Genomic DNA, 20,314 nt, shown 5'->3' with positions numbered 1-20,314 from the left:
GGGAGTTAAACGGCAGGACAGGATTAGAAATGAAACTATGAGAGAGACTACTCGAGTGCCATATATGGATGAGATCATGGCGAGGGGTAGATGGAAATGGTTTGGGCATGCTCTTCGCACTCCCCAAGAGAGATTAGTTCACCAAACGTTCAGCTGGCCTCCACAAGGCATTAGAAGAGTTGGAAGACCCAGGCCTACATGGCAGAGGACTATGAAGTGCGAAGTAGGATTATTATTATTATTATTATTATTACTATCCAAGCTACAACCCTAATTGGAAAAGCAAGATGCTATAAGCCCAGGGGCTCCAATAGGGAAAAATAGCCCAGTGAGGAAAGGAAATAAGGAAATAAATAACTGAAGAGAACAAATTAACAATAAATCATTCTAAAAAAGGTAATGTCAAAAGAGATATATCATATATAAACTATTAACAACGTCAAAAACAGATATGTCATATATAAACTATAAAAAGACTCATGTCCGTCTGGTCAACAAAAAAGCATTTGCTCCAACTTTGAACTTTTGAAGTTCTACTGATTCAACAACCCGATTAGGAAGATCATTCCACAACTTGGTAACAGCTGGAATAAAACTTCTAGAGTACTGCGTAGTATTGAGTCTTATGATGGAGAAGGCCTGGCTATTAGAATTAACTGCCTGCCTAGTATTACGAACAGGATAGAATTGTCCAGGGAGATCTGAATGTAAAGGATGGTCAGAGTTATGAAAAATCTTATGCAACATGCATAATGAACTAATTGATCGACGGTGCCAGAGATTAATATCTAGATCAGGAATAAGAAATTTAATAGACCGTAAGTTTCTGTCCAACAAATTAAGATGAGAATCAGCAGCTGAAGACCAGACAGGAGAACAATACTCAAAACAAGGTAGAATAAAAGAATTAAAACACTTCTTCAGAATAGATTGATCACCGAATATCTTAAAAGACTTTCTCAATAAGCCAATTTTTTGTGCAATTGAAGATGAATGGGTAAGTATTGGATTAAAAGCTCAAGATAGAGACAACTGGCGAAATCTAACCGAGGCCCTTTGCGTCTATAGGCGTAGGAGGAGATGATGAATGGTGATTTCTAAACAATACACTTTGGACTTGAATGAAGAGCAAAATACACCAATTTTGAACAAGGGTAAATAAATATGGTTAGGTATTCATTTCTTCATCTAAGGAACTCAAGCATTTGGGTGTCACTCAATCTGACTTTGGATAATGTTCATGCTCAGCTTGAAAACAAAAAGGAAGGGTTTGCAGAAGCCAGAAAAGAATGGGCAACACCAGGCATATATAGCTATTTACTGATGTTACTATCCATAAAATATTTTTATTATGAAAAGCATATGATAAACTTCAAAGACAGAATTTTTGTGTTATGGCATGACTTTACTTCCTTGCCAACACAGATTCCTACATCAAAAATAGTCACTTGGTGGTCATATTGGCCGTTACTTTTCCTTAGGAAGAATAAAGGGCAAATAAACAAATACCTATTGCCCTATACACTGTAACAATAGTAAGAATTGTGATGTACTGTACTGTATTATTCCAAGGCCATTGTTGTTGTTTTTAAAGTTTCATAACTTCTTACTTATTGTTTGCGAGGTGATAACCACTTGTAGTGCACGTAATATTCACAATTGTTTGTAAGCTTTTTTGTTTGTCTTTTGCATAATTATTACCTGATGTTTTCAACCAATCAAAAGTAAATAAATTCTTATGGTCAAATCTCAAGTACCCAGACATTTCCTGATTCTACCACAGCATCCCTAGCTTAACCTTTTTCCCCCAAAGGACGTACTGGTACGTTTCACAAAACTCATCCCTTTACCCCCATGGACGTACCGGTACATCCTTGCAAAAAAATGCTATAAATGGTTTTTTTTCATATTTTTAATATCTTTTTGAGAAAATTCAGGCATTTTCCAAGAGAATGAGACCAACCTGACCTCTCTATGACAAAATGTTATTTTCATTAGTAAAATAAATTTTTGAATATACTTACCCGGTGATCATATAGCTGTCAGCTCTGCTGCCCGACAGAAAAACCTAAGGACAAAATACGCCAGCGATCGCTATACAGGTGGGGGTGTACATCAACTGCGCCATCTGTCGAGCAGGTACTCAAGTACTCCATGTCAACACAGAACCAATTTTCTCCTCGGCCCACTGGGTCTCTATTGGGGAGGAAGGGAGGGTCCTTTAATCTATGATCACCGGGTAAGTATATTCAAAAATTTATTTTACTAATGAAAATAACATTTTTCAATATTAAACTTAGCCGGTGATCATATAGCTGATTCACACCCAGGGGGGTGGGTAGAGACCAGCATTACATGTTGACATTATTATGAGCTAAGTATTTTGTATTTCATTTTAGCAGTTATTCAAAATAACAAACATAAAATAAATAAGTACCTGGTAAGGAAGTCAACTTGAACAATTACTCTGCCTTTTTAAGTACGTCTTCCTTACTGAGCCTCGCGATCCTCATAGGATGCTGAGCGACTCCTAGGAGCTGAAGTATGAAGGTTTGCAACCCATACTAAAGGACCTCATCAAAACCTCTAATCTAGGCGCTTCTCAAGAAATGACTTTGACCACCCGCCAAATCAAGTAGGATGCGAAAGGCTTCTTAGCCTTCCGGACAACCCAAAAACAATAATAAAACATTTCAAGACAAAGATTAAAAAAGGTTATGGAATTAGGGAATTGTAGTGGTTGAGCCCTCACCCACTACTGCACTCGTTGCTACGAATGGTCCCAGAGTGTAGCAGTTCTCGTAAAGAGACTGGACATTCTTAAGATAAAAAGACGCGAACACTGATTTGCTTTTCCAATAGGTTACGTCGAATATACTTTGCAGAGATCTATTTTGTTTAAAGGCCACGGAAGTTGCGACAGCTCTAACTTCGTGTGTCCTTACCTTCAGCAAAGCTTGGTCTTCCTCATTCAGATGGGAATGAGCTTCTCGTATTAACAGTCTGATAAAATAGGATAAAGCATTCTTTGACATAGGCAAAGATGGATTCTTAACTGAACACCATAAAGCTTCAGACGGGCCTCGTATAGGTTTTTAAATAGAACTTAAGAGCTCTTACAGGACATAAGACTCTTTCTAGTTCATTTCCAACCATACGATAAGTTTGGAATATCGAACGATATTGGTCAAGGCCGAGAAGGCAGCTCGTGTTTGGCTAGAAAACCAAGTTGTAGAACATGTAGCCGTTTCGGATGAGAATCCGATGTTCTTGCTGAAGGCATGAATCTCACTGACTCTTTTAGCTGTGGCTAAGCATATCAGGAAAAGAGTCTTAAAGGTGAGATCTTTCAGGGAGGCTGATTGTAGCGGTTCGAACCTGTCTGACATAAGGAATCTTAGTACCACGTCTAAATTCCAACCAGGTGTAACCAAACAACGCTCCTTCGTGGTCTCAAAAGACTTAAGGAGGTCCTGTAGATCTTTATTGTTGGAAAGATCTAAGCCTCTGTGACGGAAGACTGATGCCAACATGCTTCTGTAACCCTTGATAGTGGGAGCTGAAAGAGATCGTTCTTTCCTCAGATATAAGAGAAAGTCAGCTATTTGAGTTACAGAGGTACTGGTCGAGGATACGGATACTGACTTGCACCAGTTTCGGAAGATTTCCCACTTCGATTGGTAGACTCTAAGGGTGGATGTTCTCCTTGCTCTAGCAATCGCTCTGGTTGCCTCCTTCGAAAAGCCTCTAGCTCTCGAGTGTCTTTCGATAGTCTGAAGGCAGTCAGACGAAGAGCGTGGAGGCCTTGGTGTACCTTCTTTACGCGTGGCTGACGTAGAAGGTCCACCCTTAGGGGAAGTGTTCTGGGAACGTCTACTAGCCATCGAAGTACCTCGGTGAGCCATTCTCTCGCGGGCCAGAGGGAAGCAACTAGCGTCAACCTTGTCCCTTCGTGAGAGGCGAACTTCTGCAGTACCTTGTTGACAATCTTGAACGGAGGGAATGCATATAGATCTAGATGTGACCAATCTAGTAGAAAGGCATCTATATGAACTGCTGCTGGATCCGGGATTGGTGAGCAAAATATTGGGAGCCTCTTGGTCATCAAGGTTGCGAAGAGATCTATGGTTGGCTGGCCCCAGGTGGCCCAAAGTCTCTTGCATACATCCTTGTGGAGGGTCCATTCTGTTGGAATTATTTGTCCCTTCCGACTGAGACAATCTGCCATGACATTCAAGTTGCCTTGGATGAACCTCGTTACTAGTGAAATGTCTAGACCTTTTGACCAGGTGAGGAGGTCCCTTGCGATCTCGTACCATGTCAGAGAGTAGGTCCCTCCTTGCTTGGAGATGTACGCCAAAGCCGTGGTGTTGTCCGAGTTCACCTCCACCACTTTGCCTTGAAGGAGAGACCTGAAGCTTTTCCAGGTCAGACGTACTGCCAGTAGCTTCTTGCAGTTGAAATGCATTGTCCTTTGACTCGAGTTCCGTAATCCCGAGCATTCCCTACCGTCTAATGTCGCACCCCAGCCTACGTCCGATGCGTCCGAGAAGAGAACGTGGTTGGGAGTCTGAACAGTCAGGGGAAGACCCTCTCTAAGGTTGATATAGTCCTTTCACCAAGTCAGACCAGACTTTATCTTTCCGGAAACCGGGATCGAGACCGCTTCTAGCGTCTTGTCCTTTTTCCAGTGAAAAGCTAGATGGTATAGAAGAGGACGGAGGTGTAGTCTTCCTAGTGACACAAATTGATCCACGGATGACAGTGTCCCTACCAGACTCATCCACAGCCTGACTGGGCAGCGTTCCTTCTTCAGCATCTTCTGGATGGATAGCAGGGCTGGGGGTTGATCGTCTAGTTCAGCAACGTCCTCATCAGAGGGTTCCTCATCCGAAACTGATGAGGAAACGGCAACGGAGTGGGTAACGTCTGACTCGCTGAATCCGGTCGCACTGGTGGATGCGTGACGGAGCCGGACGCAAAATCATGGTACTGCTGCACAGTTTGTGAACTGTCAACAACCATGGGTGCGCGAGGAAGTACAGCGTCAACCCGAAACTGTCTAGACTGACTGGGTTGTGCAGTCAACACCCTACCGGGTTGCTGAGGTTGACGCACTGCGTCACAACAAGTCACCTCTGCTGGTTGTTGAACGTCTTCCTAGTGACACACTGAACGTCAACAACCACCTCCGAGCGTCGCTTAACGTCAACGTGCGACTGGCAACCCACACTGGGTCGCATCGGTGGAGGAACCACCTCAACTGGCAGACGTGAGTAGGATACCTCAGCGTCAACAGGGCGCACAACCAACCGGTTGGAAGGTTGTTGGCCAGAAGGTTCTTCTCCGTATTTAAGTCCTCTATCAAGGACACAAGCTTGGACTGCATGTCTAGCAGCAAAGCCCATTTAGGGTTTACGGGAGCAGGTGTGGCAACAGACGGGGTTAGCGACTGAGGCGGAACCATTTACCATCCCTGGAAGCCTTGTTATGTGTGACATAATAGTACAGCAAAACTTCAAAGGCTCGACAAAAGTTGAGAAGTTGACCTGTAAACAACTTGGAGCGTCTCCTGGCTAGGCGCCAGGGAGAGTCTACCAGAATTGAGAAGTCTACCTGGGCAGAGGCATGAACTCCCAAGCCGAGAACTTCTCTCGTGTCCTATCAGACTCTCGCTCTATAAGCCAGTTTAAAAGAAGGGAAATCAAAGGCTGTATCCCTAAAACTCCTCCTGGTGCAAAAACCAGTCGCCTAGCCAACGTAACGCTCTCTAGGAGAGCGAGAGAGCACTAGCTTAACAACAACGGCTTCGAAGTAGCTAGGCCTAGTGTAAGTTCTGACGTTAGGCGAACGAGGAGCAGCAGTTACAAGATCCGGACGAAGATCCTTAAAAAATCATCATGATTTAATTAAAGTTCATAGGAGGCTAAGCAGCTTAAGGCTCCTCTCCAAATGACAGAGTCCTCAAAGGAATATCAGTAGGAGGGAGAACAGCACTTTCTCATCTACAGGAACCTTGTCCGAGAAAAGCTAGGTTATCTCAGTGAGGGTCTCACTGGTGCATTAGCAGCAGACCAGAAGGCAACGTTATGTAACAGCTTGACAGTCTGTGAACTGTCAAAAACTGAACTGTCAACCACAACAGGTGCGTGAGGACAAACAGCACTGGTGCATTAGTAGCAGACCAGAAGGCAACGTCATGTAACTGCTTGACAGTCTGAGAGCTGGCCACAACCATAGCTGTGTGGGGAAGCCTCTACTCCTGACTGACTAGTCTGCTGCGGGCGAGTAGCGGTAACCACAGTGGGTTGCGGAGGTTGAAGCACAGCGTCAAAACAAAGCAACTTAACTCCACCCTCCTGTTGTTGTGGTAACTCGCGAACGTCAACGGAGGGTAGCGTGCGTCTGTGAACGTCAACATGCGGCTGGCAGGGTACACTGCGCATGGGTGGTGGAACTCTCACAGGCGGAGTGCGGGAGCAGGTAGCATCAGCGTCTACTGTACGCACAACCGTGGTTGGTTGTAGGCTAACGGGTGCAGCGTCAACCTTCTCCGCACGATACTCCTGCATAAAAGAAGCTAATTGTGTCTGCATAGACTGTAGCAAAGACCACTTAGGGTCTACAGCAGCAGGTGCGGCAACAGACGGTGTTACTGCCTGTTGCGGTACCGCTTTGCCTCTCTTAGGAGGTGTGCAGTCATCGGAAGACTGCAGCCAGTCCGAACTGACCCAGTGGCTACACCTGGGCCGTTGGACTTGCGCGGAAGGGACCGACTTGCACTTAATAAGCTGCGAGACCTTGGTCCAAGGTTTCTTACGAGAAACCTCTTCCGCAGACGAGAAGTAAATGGGCTCTCTCGTCTTTGTGTGGGTGGGGCGATCTTGGGTAGATACGCCCGAAACCACGGAGGGAAAACGTCTGTTCGTTGATCAAGGCCTGACGAACCCATAAGTCGTTCGACATTACTTCTCCCCTGGGCTTGGGAGCTTGCAAGAGGTCCCGGACTAGGTGAACGACAGGCACGAACAGACGAACCCTCGGACGCAACACTGTAACACTTTGCGCATATCACTTTATCACTTCGATTTTCTGTTTTGCACTTATTTCACTGAAATCGAAACTTTTACTGATTTCTACCTGAAACACGCAATCCTACCCTTCATTAAAAGGTAGTAATTGCGAAAACAGTCGTATAATGCAACAGAAAACATATATAAAGATAAAGAATTCAGTGGCTGGGAAAGAGACTAAACACTAGTTCAAATAAACTACGTTTACAATCTCTCACCGCACATAGCCTGGGGACAAGAATAAAACCCTAGAAACGTTTTACCTTCTTCCCCGTACAGCGACTAGGGAGGAGAGTAACACGAGAACAACTTTACCCGCTTGAACGGAACGTTTTTTCTCCTCTCTCTCCCTCCGTCTCTATCTCTCTCTCTCTTTCTCTCTTGATTTCGCACCTGAGAGAAGAGCCCAATTATATATCGTCAAAACATGTTATTTGGCTAAAGGAAAAAACTGAAAGGTTTTCCAAATAAAAAGTTCCTTTAATTTAGAATTTAAACCATTTAAGCTAAGAAAGAATGAACGAAACGTCAGAATCGGTTTACTCTTACTGCAAAGTGAAACCGTGATACACTCTCTCTCTATCGTAACGATAGAGCGCATGTTGAACGTCCTGAACGTCAACAACTGCGTAGTCTAAAAAACTAAACGTTAGTTCATCTTTGAAAACAGTACGAGACTATCAAAGAAATTCTTTCATAAAACATTACATTTAAAAAGTTTTAAATTCTTTAAAGGCTAAAAACGATATAACGGGCTCAACGTTGATTAACATCGGTTCCAAGTTAGGACCGCCTACTATCAGGAAAGGTCGCATATAAACAAAACATAAAAATTTATTTTTATATGTTTATAATAAATGGAAAGTTAATCGAAGAGGCCTAATAAAGGCGGAGAGATATAAAATATATAGAGCTATAACGTGTTAAGCAAAATTACTAAAAACCTAAACACACTTCCGTCTAAGGGAAGGGTCGGCCATTTAAAAGTGAAAGAGAGTCCATACTCTCTTTGTCACCATAATTAAATCTATCCAAAACGAGTTCAAGTTTTGAGATGAAGATAAAACCCCTGCATAGCGAAAGCTCAAAACTGGAATAGTGTACTTCACCAAATAGTTGTGAAAACAAATCCAGTTAGTAACAGCGTATTTAGTAGGTCTTGCCAGTGGCACGACAGAGAGAAAATTGGTTCTGTGTTGACATGGAGGACTTGAGTACCTGCTCGACAGATGGCGCAGTTGATGTACACCCCCACCTGTATAGCGATCGCTGGCGTATTTTGTCCTTAGGTTTTTCTGTCGGGCAGCAGAGCTGACAGCTATATGATCACCGGCTAAGTTTAATATTGAAAAATTAAGGCTGTTAGAGCAATTTAAAAAATATATACTGCAAAATGTGCTGGGGAAAAAATAACCCCCTGGGGGTTAAGGGTTGGAAACTTCCAAAGAGCCTGGGGGAAAAGGGTTAAGATAATAAAATTATAACTGTGCAAAGCTAAAAGGGCAAACAGAATGTGAGCTCTTGTCAATTGGAACTTGGTGTGTAAAGTTAAGATGGAATAAACATTTACATTCCAAGTTTAAAATAATGAAGCTCTAGGTCAGGATAGAACTTAGGTGCTCAAACCTGAGCTGGATAGGCCCCGATGCCTTCGGTTAAGTTAGGTTAGGTAGGGTAAGGTAAGGATGCCTCCATCTGACTGACCCTGTATTGTACATATTTGTTCTTCACATAGAGAAACGGGACTGACCGAAAGTGGTTCTGAATTACCAACTCCTGGTTGGAAAAATAGTTTAAGGTAAAAAATATGCATAAAATTGTGTTGGATATAGTCATACAGGCTATTCTTATTGATTGGTACTGAAAAAAACAATCTTTTTGCTATGATATGAAATCTACAATATGTTTACTTGAAAACCAAAATTAGTTATGACTTACCAAAAAATGGATTGTACATGTAAAGTAGTAGTAAAGGCCAAGCATGCAACAAAATCTTGTTAAACATATACTAATAAAGAATAAATTTAAATACGGTTTATGTACGACAATAATCTGGGCTTAAAACATAACATTCAATTTTGTCAGCCTATATCGGGTTTTAGCCAACATTACAATATAAATGTATAGAAAGTCTAAAATAATCCTTGTTTTTTATATTAACAGAGCTTCAAATAATAATTTTTGTACTTTTCTATTATCAATTTAAGGTGTATTTTAACAACAGCAATTACGGACTATTTATTTTGGCTTTATTGTCGGCTCATCTCAAGGTGAATACAGTATCAAGACTAAGCTCACATACAATCAACAGAGTATCTTTGATAAAATTTCCTAAATCATATAGTACAATTTGCCGATTTGTAACTCAAGGTTCACATTATAGCTTGTTTACTTTGGCAATTTTTAATATGATGATGTACAGTACATATTAACTGTTGATTTCTAAAGCCTGTTTTTGCGTTTTGACTTGCGCATTTTAACATTACGCTGTACTTATTCCTGTTTTGACTCATGTTCTTTGGCAATTGTTTTTAATACTGTACAGTATTATTGGTCGATTTCTAATTAAAAATTCCCGTTTTGATTTGCGCTCTTTAACATTAAGCTGTAATTGGCAATTTTTAACTCTAAATTTGTCATTTTAACTCGCGTTGGCTGAAGTCTTACAGTTACGCTTCCGACTGTGCTGCCACTGCACTCTGCGCATCATAAGCTTGAGAGATTTTTGTTAAACTAATATTGGACTGCTCAAAAAAAGACGCCATAACTCTGATTTGTTGTTAGGCAAACTATTGTTAAATGAGGAGTACTGTATTTGTAATAAACATTAGATATGATTGAATTGTATGCATACTACTATACATATAAGGATTTGTGCATAAGCGCACAATGGCATTTGTGCACAGTCGATGTGGCTACTGTTTACAATGTTTTATGATTGATATAGATTACCGGTATTGAAATTATATATTTTTCCAACTAATAGTGTAATTCTATAATTTTCTATTTTCCTGGAAAGCAAAATTCCTGGTTCCCACTAGAGTCCCAGAGCCTTTTTAATATATAGGGAATAAGAAAATGAAATAAAAAAGTAGTTAGCAACAATATAAAAGCATGGATTGCATAAACCATATGACAAGCACTTAGAAAAATATTCGTTTATCACAATCTAGCTGTTTTAACATGAATCTAAACTAAGTTGGAAAGCAATTGGAGCCTCTGTAATTCGTTTAGACATACCAAACAAACATATTTTAATAACACACACAAGAACACTACCTGGCCTAAGGTTCCTAACCTAACCTAACCCAGGAGTCATATCCCTACTTACTTACCTAAAATGGGGGGTACGACCCCCTTTAAACTAACATTTTTATATTAACCTGCCCAAACAAACTACATTAACCCCAAGCACTTGACTTTCATTCCTTTTAGAAAATAGGGGTAATTGGAAGGTGGTTGGGTCACCATGTTTTTGTACGCCAAAACTCGGCTAACGCACAGCGCAACATGTACCGCTTGCCAAATCAGAGGCAAAATAAAATAATGTTTTATTGTGAGTGTAGCAAAATTCAGTAAATGAATAATTAGTATTAGTTCTGGGGTGTATGTATGATAGCGGCCATCTGTATGTATGATGACGGTTGACTTAGAATACGGCAGTGTATGGGGGTTGGCAAGGGGTTTTGGGGCCCCATTTGGTAAGTAAGTAAGGACACAGGTAATATGGTATCATTTTACTGTATTACAGGGCAATGTAAGCTAGGAAAAAACTACTTTTTCTTATGGAAAAAATTACGCTTTGAAAATGACACTTGTTTCCGTCGCTTCTCGGTTACACTGCCCTGTAATACAGTAAAATAATACCAAGGCTCCTTAGTTCTTAACCTAAATACTTGTAGATACAATAAAATATGGGTGATGACAGACACGGATAGGAAGGATTCTCTTATGTATTTCTACTAATTTCACACAGGTATTATTATAGTTCAGGTAAGGAAAAAAATTGCTATTTTATTTTTATAGTTCAGGAGAGGGAAAAAATTGGGGATGTATGTATGATAGCGGCCACCTGTATGTATTGTTACAGCTAATATAGAATACGGCAGTGTAAGGAGGGTCGCAAGGGGGCGTTAGCCCCCCCCCGTTAGTTAAGTATGTAAGGACACGGCATGTAGGTTAGGTTAGGGGGTAAAGTTTTAGTTGATGTCCATTTCTAATGAACGTGTGAGGAACTGGCCGCTGATATACAAAGGCTCCAAAAATTGCTATTTTTTTTATAGCTCAGGTGAGGGAAAAAAATTTACTATTTTTTATAGTTCAGGTGGAAAAAAATTGCAATTTTTTTTATAGTTCAGGCGAGAAAAAAAAATTATGAAAAATAAACCTTTTCCTACTGGAAAACTTACGTTTTCTTTGAAAATTACCTTAATTCGTCTATTCTACGACACACAATTGGCCTACTATTAACCCTAAAGTATCGTACGGCAATTTAACACTAAAAAATGTATGCTAACCTTTTATATTACTAAACCAAACCTACCAATTGTTAATCATTAAAACCAGGTACTTTTAAAATATAAGTAAACATATTAATTAAATAACTAGAAATTCTCTAAAATTAAACTTAAATAACTTAGTATTAGAGATTCTCTTGCCTTCACTTTTTTACGAAATCTGTTTAGACCTTGTTATGATAGTAGTACTGTATGAGAGTTAGGTCTACAACGGCTCCTCCTTTCACTGCTCTTTTACTTTATTTTTATTTTATCTTTTTTTCCTCCTTTGACATCTCTATTCTACTTTTTTTTATTCTTATTTAATCTTTCTTACCTCCTTTCACTCCTCTATTCTGCTTTTTTATTTTATTTTATCTTTCTTTCCTCCTTTGACTTCTCTATTCTACTTTTTTTTATTCTTATTTAATCTTTCTTACCTCTTTTCACTTCTCTATTCTACTTTTTTATTTTTATTTTATCTTTCTTTCCTCCTTTCACTTCTCTATTCTACTTTTTTTTATTATTATTTAATCTTTCTTACCTCCTTTCACTCCTCTATTCTGCTTTTTTATTTTATTTTATCTTTCTTTCCTCCTTTGACTTCTCTATTCTACTTTTTTTTATTCTTATTTTATCTTTCTTTCCTCCTTTCACTTCTCTATTCTACTTTTTTTTATTATTATTTAATCTCTTACCTCCTTTCTCTTCTCTATTCTACTTTTTTATTTTTATTTTATCTTTCTTTCCTCCTTTCACTTCTCTATTCTATTTTTTTTATTTTTATTTTTTTTTCTTCCCTCCTTTCACTTCTCTATTCTACTTTTTCATTTTCATTATATCTTTCTTCAGTTTTAATTCTGCTTTCTCTTGTTTGCATCTTCTGAGGTCAGGATAACATACTAATAGACAATAATGTACAAGTGAAAAGTTTTCTTCTTGTGAGAACCATCAATTTACGATGGTTTTCGATATTTATGGCACCCTTTTTTATTTCTAGTCATTATATTCTTCTTGATACAAAATAGTTTTCATAGTTAGATAGACTGGGTTAGATATATGATTATTAAAGACCCTTGATGCTGTTTGGGTAACGGTTTAAAATAAGGAAAATACAAGAATTTAAGTTATGTCTTAGTGTCCTATCTAATTTCTCACAACTTACAAATGAATGTATTATGCTGTTATTTCATGTTTGATATAATAGGAAAATGTTATTTTTATTAATAAAATAAATTTTTGAATATACTTACCCGATAATCATGTAGCTGTCAACTCCGTTGCCCGACAGAATTCTATGGAGGGATACGCCAGCTATCACAATACTAGAAGGGGGTGTATTTACCAGCGCCACCTGTGGCCAGGTACTCAAGTACTTCTTGTTGACACCTCCTCAATTATTCCTCGGTCCACTGGTTCTCTATGGGGAGGAAGGGAGGGTCGATTAAATCATGATTATCGGGTAAGTATATTCAAAAATTTATTTTATTAATAAAAATAACATTTTTCAATATTAAACTTACCCGATAATCATGTAGCTGATTCACACCCAGGGGGGTGGGTGAAAACCAGTGTACAAGATTAAAGGATAGCTAAGTATCCCATATTTCATATAATCAGTTATCCACAATAACAATGAAATAATAAGTACCTGGTAAGGAAGTCGACTTGAACCGTTACTCTGCCTTTAATAAGATCGTCTTCCTTACTGAGCGCAGCGTTCCTCTTGGGAGGCTGAATCAACTCAAAGGTGCTAAAGTATACAGGGCTGCAACCCATACTAAAGGACCTCATCACAACCTTTAACCTTGGCGCTTCTCAAGAAAGAATTGACCACCCGCCAAATCAACAAGGATGTGGAAGGCTTCTTAGCCGACCGTACAACCCATAAAAAGTATTCAAGAGAAAGGTTAAAAAGTTATGGGATTATGGGAATGTAGTGGCTGAGCCCTCGCCTACTACTGCATTCGTTGCTACGAATGGACCCAGGGTGTAGCAGTACTCGTAAAGAGACTGGACATCTTTGAGATAGAATGATGCGAACACTGACTTGTTTCTCCAATAGGTTGCATCCATAACACTCTGCAGAGAACGGTTCTGTTTGAAGGCCACTGAAGTAGCCACAGCTCTCACTTCATGTGTCCTTACCTTCAGCAAAGCAAGGTCTTCTTCCTTCAGATGAGAATTTGCTTCTCTAATCAGAAGCCTGATGTAGTAAGAAACTGAGTTCTTAGACATTGGTAGAGAAGGCTTCTTGAAAGCACACCATAAGGCTTCTGATTGTCCTCGTAATGGTTTTGACCTTCTTAGATAGTACTTAAGAGCTCTAACTGGGCAAAGTACTCTCTCCAGTTCGTTCCCCACCATGTTGGACAGGCTTGGGATCTCGAACGACTTAGGCCAAGGACGGGAAGGAAGCTCGTTTTTAGCCAAAAAACCGAGCTGCAAGGAACATGTAGCCGTTTCAGATGTGAAACCTATGTTCCTGCTGAAGGCGTGGATCTCACTTACTCTTTTACCTGTTGCTAAGCACACGAGGAAAAGAGTTTTTAATGTGAGGTCCTTAAAAGAGGCTGATTGGAGCGGTTCAAATCCTGATGACATTAGGAACCTTAGGACCACGTCTAGATTCCAGCCTGGAGTGGACAACCGACGTTCCTTTGAGGTCTCAAAAGACCTAAGGAGGTCCTGTAGATCTTTGTTGGAGGAAAGATCCAAGCCTCTGTGGCGGAAAACCGCTGCCAACAAACTTCTGTAACCCTTGATCGTAGGAGCTGATAGGGATCTTACGTTCCTTAGATGTAACAGGAAGTCAGCAATCTGGGTTACATTGGTACTGGTTGAGGAAAAACTGCATTGGCCTTGCACCAGCTTCGGAAGACTTCCCATTAAGACTGATAGACTCTGAGAGTGGATGTCGTCCTTGCTCTGGCAATCGCTCTGGCTGCCTCCTTCGAAAAGCCTCTAGCTCTTGAGAGTCTTTCGATAGTCTGAAGGCAGTCTGACGAAGAGCGTGGAGGTTGGGTGTACCTTCTTTACGTGAGGTTGACGCAGAAGGTCCACTCTAGGAGGAAGAGTCCTGGGAACGTCGACCAGCCATTGCAGTACCTCAGTGAACCATTCTCTCGCGGGCCAGAGGGGAGCAACCAACGTCAGCCGTGTCCCTTTGTGAGAGGCGAACTTCTGAAGTACCCTGTTGACAATCTTGAACGGCGGGAATGCATACAGGTTGAGATGGGACCAATCCAGCAGAAAGGCATCCACGCGAACTGCTGCTGGGTCTGGAATCGGAGAACAATACAAGAGGAGCCTCTTGGTCATCGAGGTAGCGAATAGATCTATGGTTGGCTGACCCCACAGGGCCCAAAGTCTGCTGCAAACATTCTTGTGAAGGGTCCACTCTGTGGGGAAGACCTGACCCTTCCGGCTGAGGCGATCTGCCATGACATTCATATCGCCCTGAATGAGCCTCGTTACCAGCGTGAGCTTTCGATCTTTTGACCAAATGAGGAGGTCCCTTGCGATCTCGAACAACTTCCTCGAATGAGTCCCTCCCTGCTTGGAGATGTAAGCCAAGGCTGTGGTGTAGTCGGAGTTCACCTCCACCACCTTGTTAAGCTGGAGGGACTTGAAGTTTATCAAGGCCAAATGAACTGCCAACAACTCCTTGCAATAGATGTGAAGTGTCCTTTGCTCCTGATTCCATGTTCCCGAGCATTCCTGTCCGTCCAGTGTCGCACCCCAGCCCGTGTCCGATGCGTCCGAGAAGAGACGGTGGTCGGAGGTCTGAACAGCCAAAGGTAGACCTTCCTTGAGAAGAATGCTGTTCTTCCACCACGTTAGAGTAGACCTCATCTCTTCGGAAACAGGAACTGAGCCCGTCTCTAGCGTCATGTCCTTTATCCAGTGAGCAGCTAGGTGATACTGAAGGGGGCGGAGGTGGAGTCTCCCTAACTCGATGAACAGGGCCAGCGATGAAAGTGTCCCTGTTAGACTCATCCACTGCCTGACTAAGCATCGGTTCCTTCTCAGCATGCTCTGGATGCATTCTAGGGCTTGGAAGATCCTTGGGGCCGACGGACTAGTCCGAAAAGCTCGACTCTGAAGATCCATACCCAAGGAGACAATGGTCTGGGATGGAACGAGCTGAGACTCCTCAAAATTGACCAGGAGGCCCAGTTCCTTGGTCAGATCCATAGTCCATTTGAAAATCTCCAGACAGCGACGACTTGAGGGAGCTCTTAAAAGCCAGTCGTCTGACGGAGCCGGACACAAGATCATGATACTGCTGCACAGTCTGTAAACTGTCAATCATGGGCAAGCGAGGAAGTACAGTGACAACCCGAATCTGTCTAGACTGTCTGGGTCGTACAGACAACTCCTTAACGGGTTGCTGAGGTTGCCGCACTGCGTCACAACAAGTCCCTTCTGTTGGTTGTTGAACGTCTTCCCCGTGACACATTGACTCCGTAAACAAAAAATCCTCTAACAAGGACTAAGCTTGGACTGCAAGTCATGCAACACAGCTCAAGGTCTATGGGAGCAGGTGTGGTAACAGACGGGATTAGCGGCTGAAGTGTAACCATTACCTTCCCTGTAAGCATGTTATGCTTAAATAAAAGTCCATAAGAGGTTATGCAGCTAAAGGCTCCCTCCAAATGACAGAGTCCTCAAGGGAATATCAGAAGGAGGGAGAAAAGAACTTTCTCATCTACAGGGACCTTATCCTAGAAAAGCTAAGTTCTCTGAGTGAGGGTTCACTGGTGCAAAGCAGCAGACTAGAAGGCAACGTTATGAAACTGCTTGACAGTCTAGTGAGTTGGCAACAACCCAAGATGTGTTGAGAAGCATGCGGTAAGGTATGCAGAGCATGATGTATGCAGAGTATGCTGTATGCAGAGCATGCTGTATGTAGAGCATGTTGTATGCAGAGCATGCTGAATGCAGAGCATGCTGTATGCAGAGCATGTTGTATGCAGAGCATGCTGAATGCAGAGCATGCTGAATGCTGAGCATGTAGTAAGCAGAGCCTGCTGTAAGCAGAGCCTGCTGAAAGGAAAGCAGAGCGTGTGCATGGCGTTTAACATTTCTCAGAAATTCCATGACCAGTGCTAGAGTGCTTTATGCATGCTTGCATGGGGTTTAAACCATGGTATGCTGAACAGCAGAGTCAGAACGAGCTGGAACAACAATAGTGTGGTTTCCTCTTCAAGACTCCGATGAGGGAACACCTGAGGCTCAGTCTGCAAAGGCTGAATAAAAGACAAGCAGAAGGAAGGCGCATGGGTGGAGGAGGCTGACTCCTAGCATGAGTGGTTGAACCCAAGGGTTGCGCTTGCTGAGCGGTTGGCGGAAGCGGAGTAGCAAGTTCCAGTTCCTGTGGTGTGAGCGGAGCGCGATGAGGAAGAGGCTGCGCAGAACAAGGTAAATGTCTCGCAAGCTGAGGCTCCTGAGGCGCAAGGCTAAGGTGTTGTGGTGCTTGCCTTATGGAGGGTTGAGCTCGCTGCAGCAAGAGCTGAGGAAACTGACTCATGGACGGGAGAGGTTGTTGTACCTCAACCGAGTGTTGCATCACTGGTGGAGCAGCAAGTGGAGGCGGAGGAAGAGAGGTATAATCCTCCTGATCCCAATGTAAAGGTTGCCTTAAGAAAGGCGGAGGCTGAACACCACAGGGAACAGCAAACTCAGCACGTGTCTCAACATCGTACGCCTGGCAGGTGGAACTGCTGGCAGGTGGTACTGCGATCAGGCGGAGCGAGTGTAGGTGGAGAGAGTGTAGGCGGAGGCGGAGGAGCAACACTCACAGCCCGACACTCACTCATCAAGTCCGAAAGCTGTGCTTGCATGGACTGTAGTAGAGTTCACAACATCGTACGCCTGGCAGATGGTGCTGCGACCAGGCGGAGCAGGTGCAGGCTGGGCGAGCACAGGCGGAGCAGGTGCAGGCTGGGCGAGCACAGGCGGAGCGAGAACAGGTGGAGGGAGTGTAGGCGGAGGAGGAGGTGCAACACTCTCAGCCCGACACTCACGCATCAAGACCGAAAGTTGTGACTGTATGGACTGCAGTAGAGTTAACTTGGGGTCGGCAGACACTAAGTTCTGCTGAGGTAAAGCCTTAACAGCAGAGATCTGTTGTGGCAGAACCTTACTCCTCTTAGGCGGAGTGTAATCAACTGATGACTGAGGAGAGTCAGAGCTAACCCAATGACTGCATTCGGGTTGTGAACTTTAACTTCGTACGTCTGGCATAGGTCTGGACTTAACGTTTAAGAAGTCTTGAGACCTGAGACCAGCGTTACTCTGCCTTTATTTTCTCCCCTAATCTCTTCTGCAGACGAGCAAAATAAGGGCTCAATCGTCTGCGGGTGGGAGTGACGGTCTCGGTAAGACACGCCCACAACCACCGAGAATACTTCTGTGCGCCGATCAAGGCCTGCTGAACCCTTATGCCCTTCGACATTGCTTCTCCCCTGGGCTTGGGAGCTTGCAAGAGGTCCCGGACTGGGAGGACGACTGGCGCGCACAAAAGTACCCTCACGCACTAATCACTTATCACTTTGATTTCTGTTTGCACTTATTTCACTGAACTCGAAACTTTAAGTGGTTTGTACCTGAAATACGCAATTCTATCCTTTCTCAAAGTTAGTAATTGCGAAAACAGAATTACAATGTAACAGAAAAATCTAATGAAAGATAATTCAGTGGTTGGAAAGAGACTAAACACTAGATCACTCTAGAAACGTTTAGTTTCTTCCCCTAAAGAGACTAGGGAGAAGAGCAAAAAACGATAACGACGTTACTCGTACGCCTGGCAGGCTTGAATGAAACGTTTATCCTCTTTCTCCCTCCGTCTCTATCTCTCTCTCTCTCTCTCTCTCTCTTGACTTAGAACCTGAGAGAAGAGCCCAATCATATATATCGTTAAAACATATTATTGTTAAAGGAAAAAAACTGAAAAGTTCCTTTATTAGGATCAAAACCATTAAGTTAAGAAAGAATGAACAAAACGCTAGACACGGTTACTCTTACTGCAACGTGAAACCGTGAACATTCTTTCTCTATCGTAACGATAGAGTGCAAGTTGAACGTTCTGAACGTCAACAACTGCAGAGACAAAACAAAACGTTAGTTCAGCTTTGAAAACAGTACGAGACTGTCAAAGAAAATCTTTCAAACTCTGTGGCGGAAATAGCATAATATGTTAACAGGTAAAACCGAAATGACGGGCTCAAAGTTTATTAACTTCGGTAAAAGACCGCCTACTATTAGGAAGGTCGAATATAAACAAATATAAAAATTAATTTTAATGAGTTTATAATAAAAGGAAGTTAATCGAAGAGGCCTATAAGAGGCGGAGAGATATAAAATAAATCTATAACTTTTGTTAAGCAAAATTAAGAAAGAGAGTCTATACTCTCTTAGACACCAACACTTCCGTCTAAGGGAAGGGTCGGCCATTGAAAAGTGAACGAGAGTTCATACTCTCTCGTCACCAAAATTAATCAAATTAATTCCAAAAGCTAACTAAGCTAATATAGAAGTTTCCAGTAAAGCGACAGCCGAAATCAAAGAGAAATACTTCACCAAAGTCGTGAAAATACTCCAAGAACATAAGCGTATCCCAGAACGTCTTGCCGGAAGCACGACAGAGGAATAATTGAGGAGGTGTCAACAAGAAGTACTTGAGTACCTGGCCACAGGTGGCGCTGGTAAATACACCCCCTTCTAGTATTGTGATAGCTGGCGTATCCCTCCATAGAATTCTGTCGGGCAACGGAGTTGACAGCTACATGATTATCGGGTAAGTTTAATATTGAAAAAGAAAAATTATCATAAGCAGTCTATACTTACCAGCATATTTAAATAGATGGAACAGAGCAAAAACTCTCTTACTACTGTATAGATAGAGTTGGAAGAGGTTTATTCATAATACTGGGTACAAGATATTAGAATAAATAATTAGAATCATCTTCCTTCATCCATAACAAAAATGAGATATCTTAAGTTATGCAATCTCTGGGTTTAGCACGGGACGTTATTTTTAATATCCCATAAGAAATGTTAAGGCCCCTTTTCATTTTTTTTCATTTAGAATAGGTAGGCAAGACTAGTCATATATGACAGCTTCTCTCTGAACAACTTAAAGTTAAGTATTTCATCTATCTATACAACTTACTACCAATTTTTGGGATAGCCGACATCCAAAAAGAAACAGAAGGGGATTTTTCCTCATTGTCTAATGAGGGACTCGCCAATTTTTTTTCCTCCTTGCCTGAAGAGAGACTCACCAGTTTGTTTGGTACTGCTAAGGTGCAGTCTACCCTCCTCCCATCTTTCACCATAAATGAAGCTTCATACGTCGACTCCCCTACTGCCGCTACCTTGGCGGTCACTGCGTCATAATCGCTCTCCATTCATCTCTTTCGCCTCTCACATTTATTCTCCTATCACCTATGACCACCTCTCCATACCTCTCATCAAATCTTGTGCTCATCACCTTGAGCAGACAACCATTTTCCATCCTCTCTACTGTACATGACTAAACCACCTCAATACACTCATACCACTCTAGTTACCAATTCATTCCAAACACCCATTCTTACTTCTTAATACTTTGTTTGTAACCCTATTCAATCCGGACACATTAGCCGTACTATTTCATGAAAACCCTAATTTGATACTTTTAGGGATTACAAATTTTAATATTGTCATTTTGATTGAACGACTGATATCATACAGTGTACC

At 42.0% G+C, this 20,314-nt stretch overlaps 1 protein-coding gene across 2 annotated transcripts in view; it reads right to left on the bottom strand.

Moving 5' to 3' along the window:
* Positions 1 to 11,739, bottom strand: part of LOC137614395 (uncharacterized) — a 71,125-nt gene extending 59,386 nt beyond the window's left edge. For both annotated transcript variants that reach the window (XM_068344192.1, XM_068344191.1), the window contains exon 1: positions 11,617 to 11,739. The gene's annotated coding sequence lies outside the window, so the exon portion shown is untranslated. The remainder of the gene's footprint in view (positions 1 to 11,616) is intronic.
* Positions 11,740 to 20,314: the final 8,575 nt, after the last annotated feature.

Source organism: Palaemon carinicauda, chromosome 20 (genome assembly GCF_036898095.1).
Source record: "Palaemon carinicauda isolate YSFRI2023 chromosome 20, ASM3689809v2, whole genome shotgun sequence".
In the NCBI taxonomy this organism is placed as follows: Eukaryota; Metazoa; Arthropoda; class Malacostraca; order Decapoda; family Palaemonidae; genus Palaemon; species Palaemon carinicauda.
The sequence above is the reverse complement of the archived record's forward strand: the minus strand, read 5'-3'. Positions and strand labels throughout refer to the sequence as shown.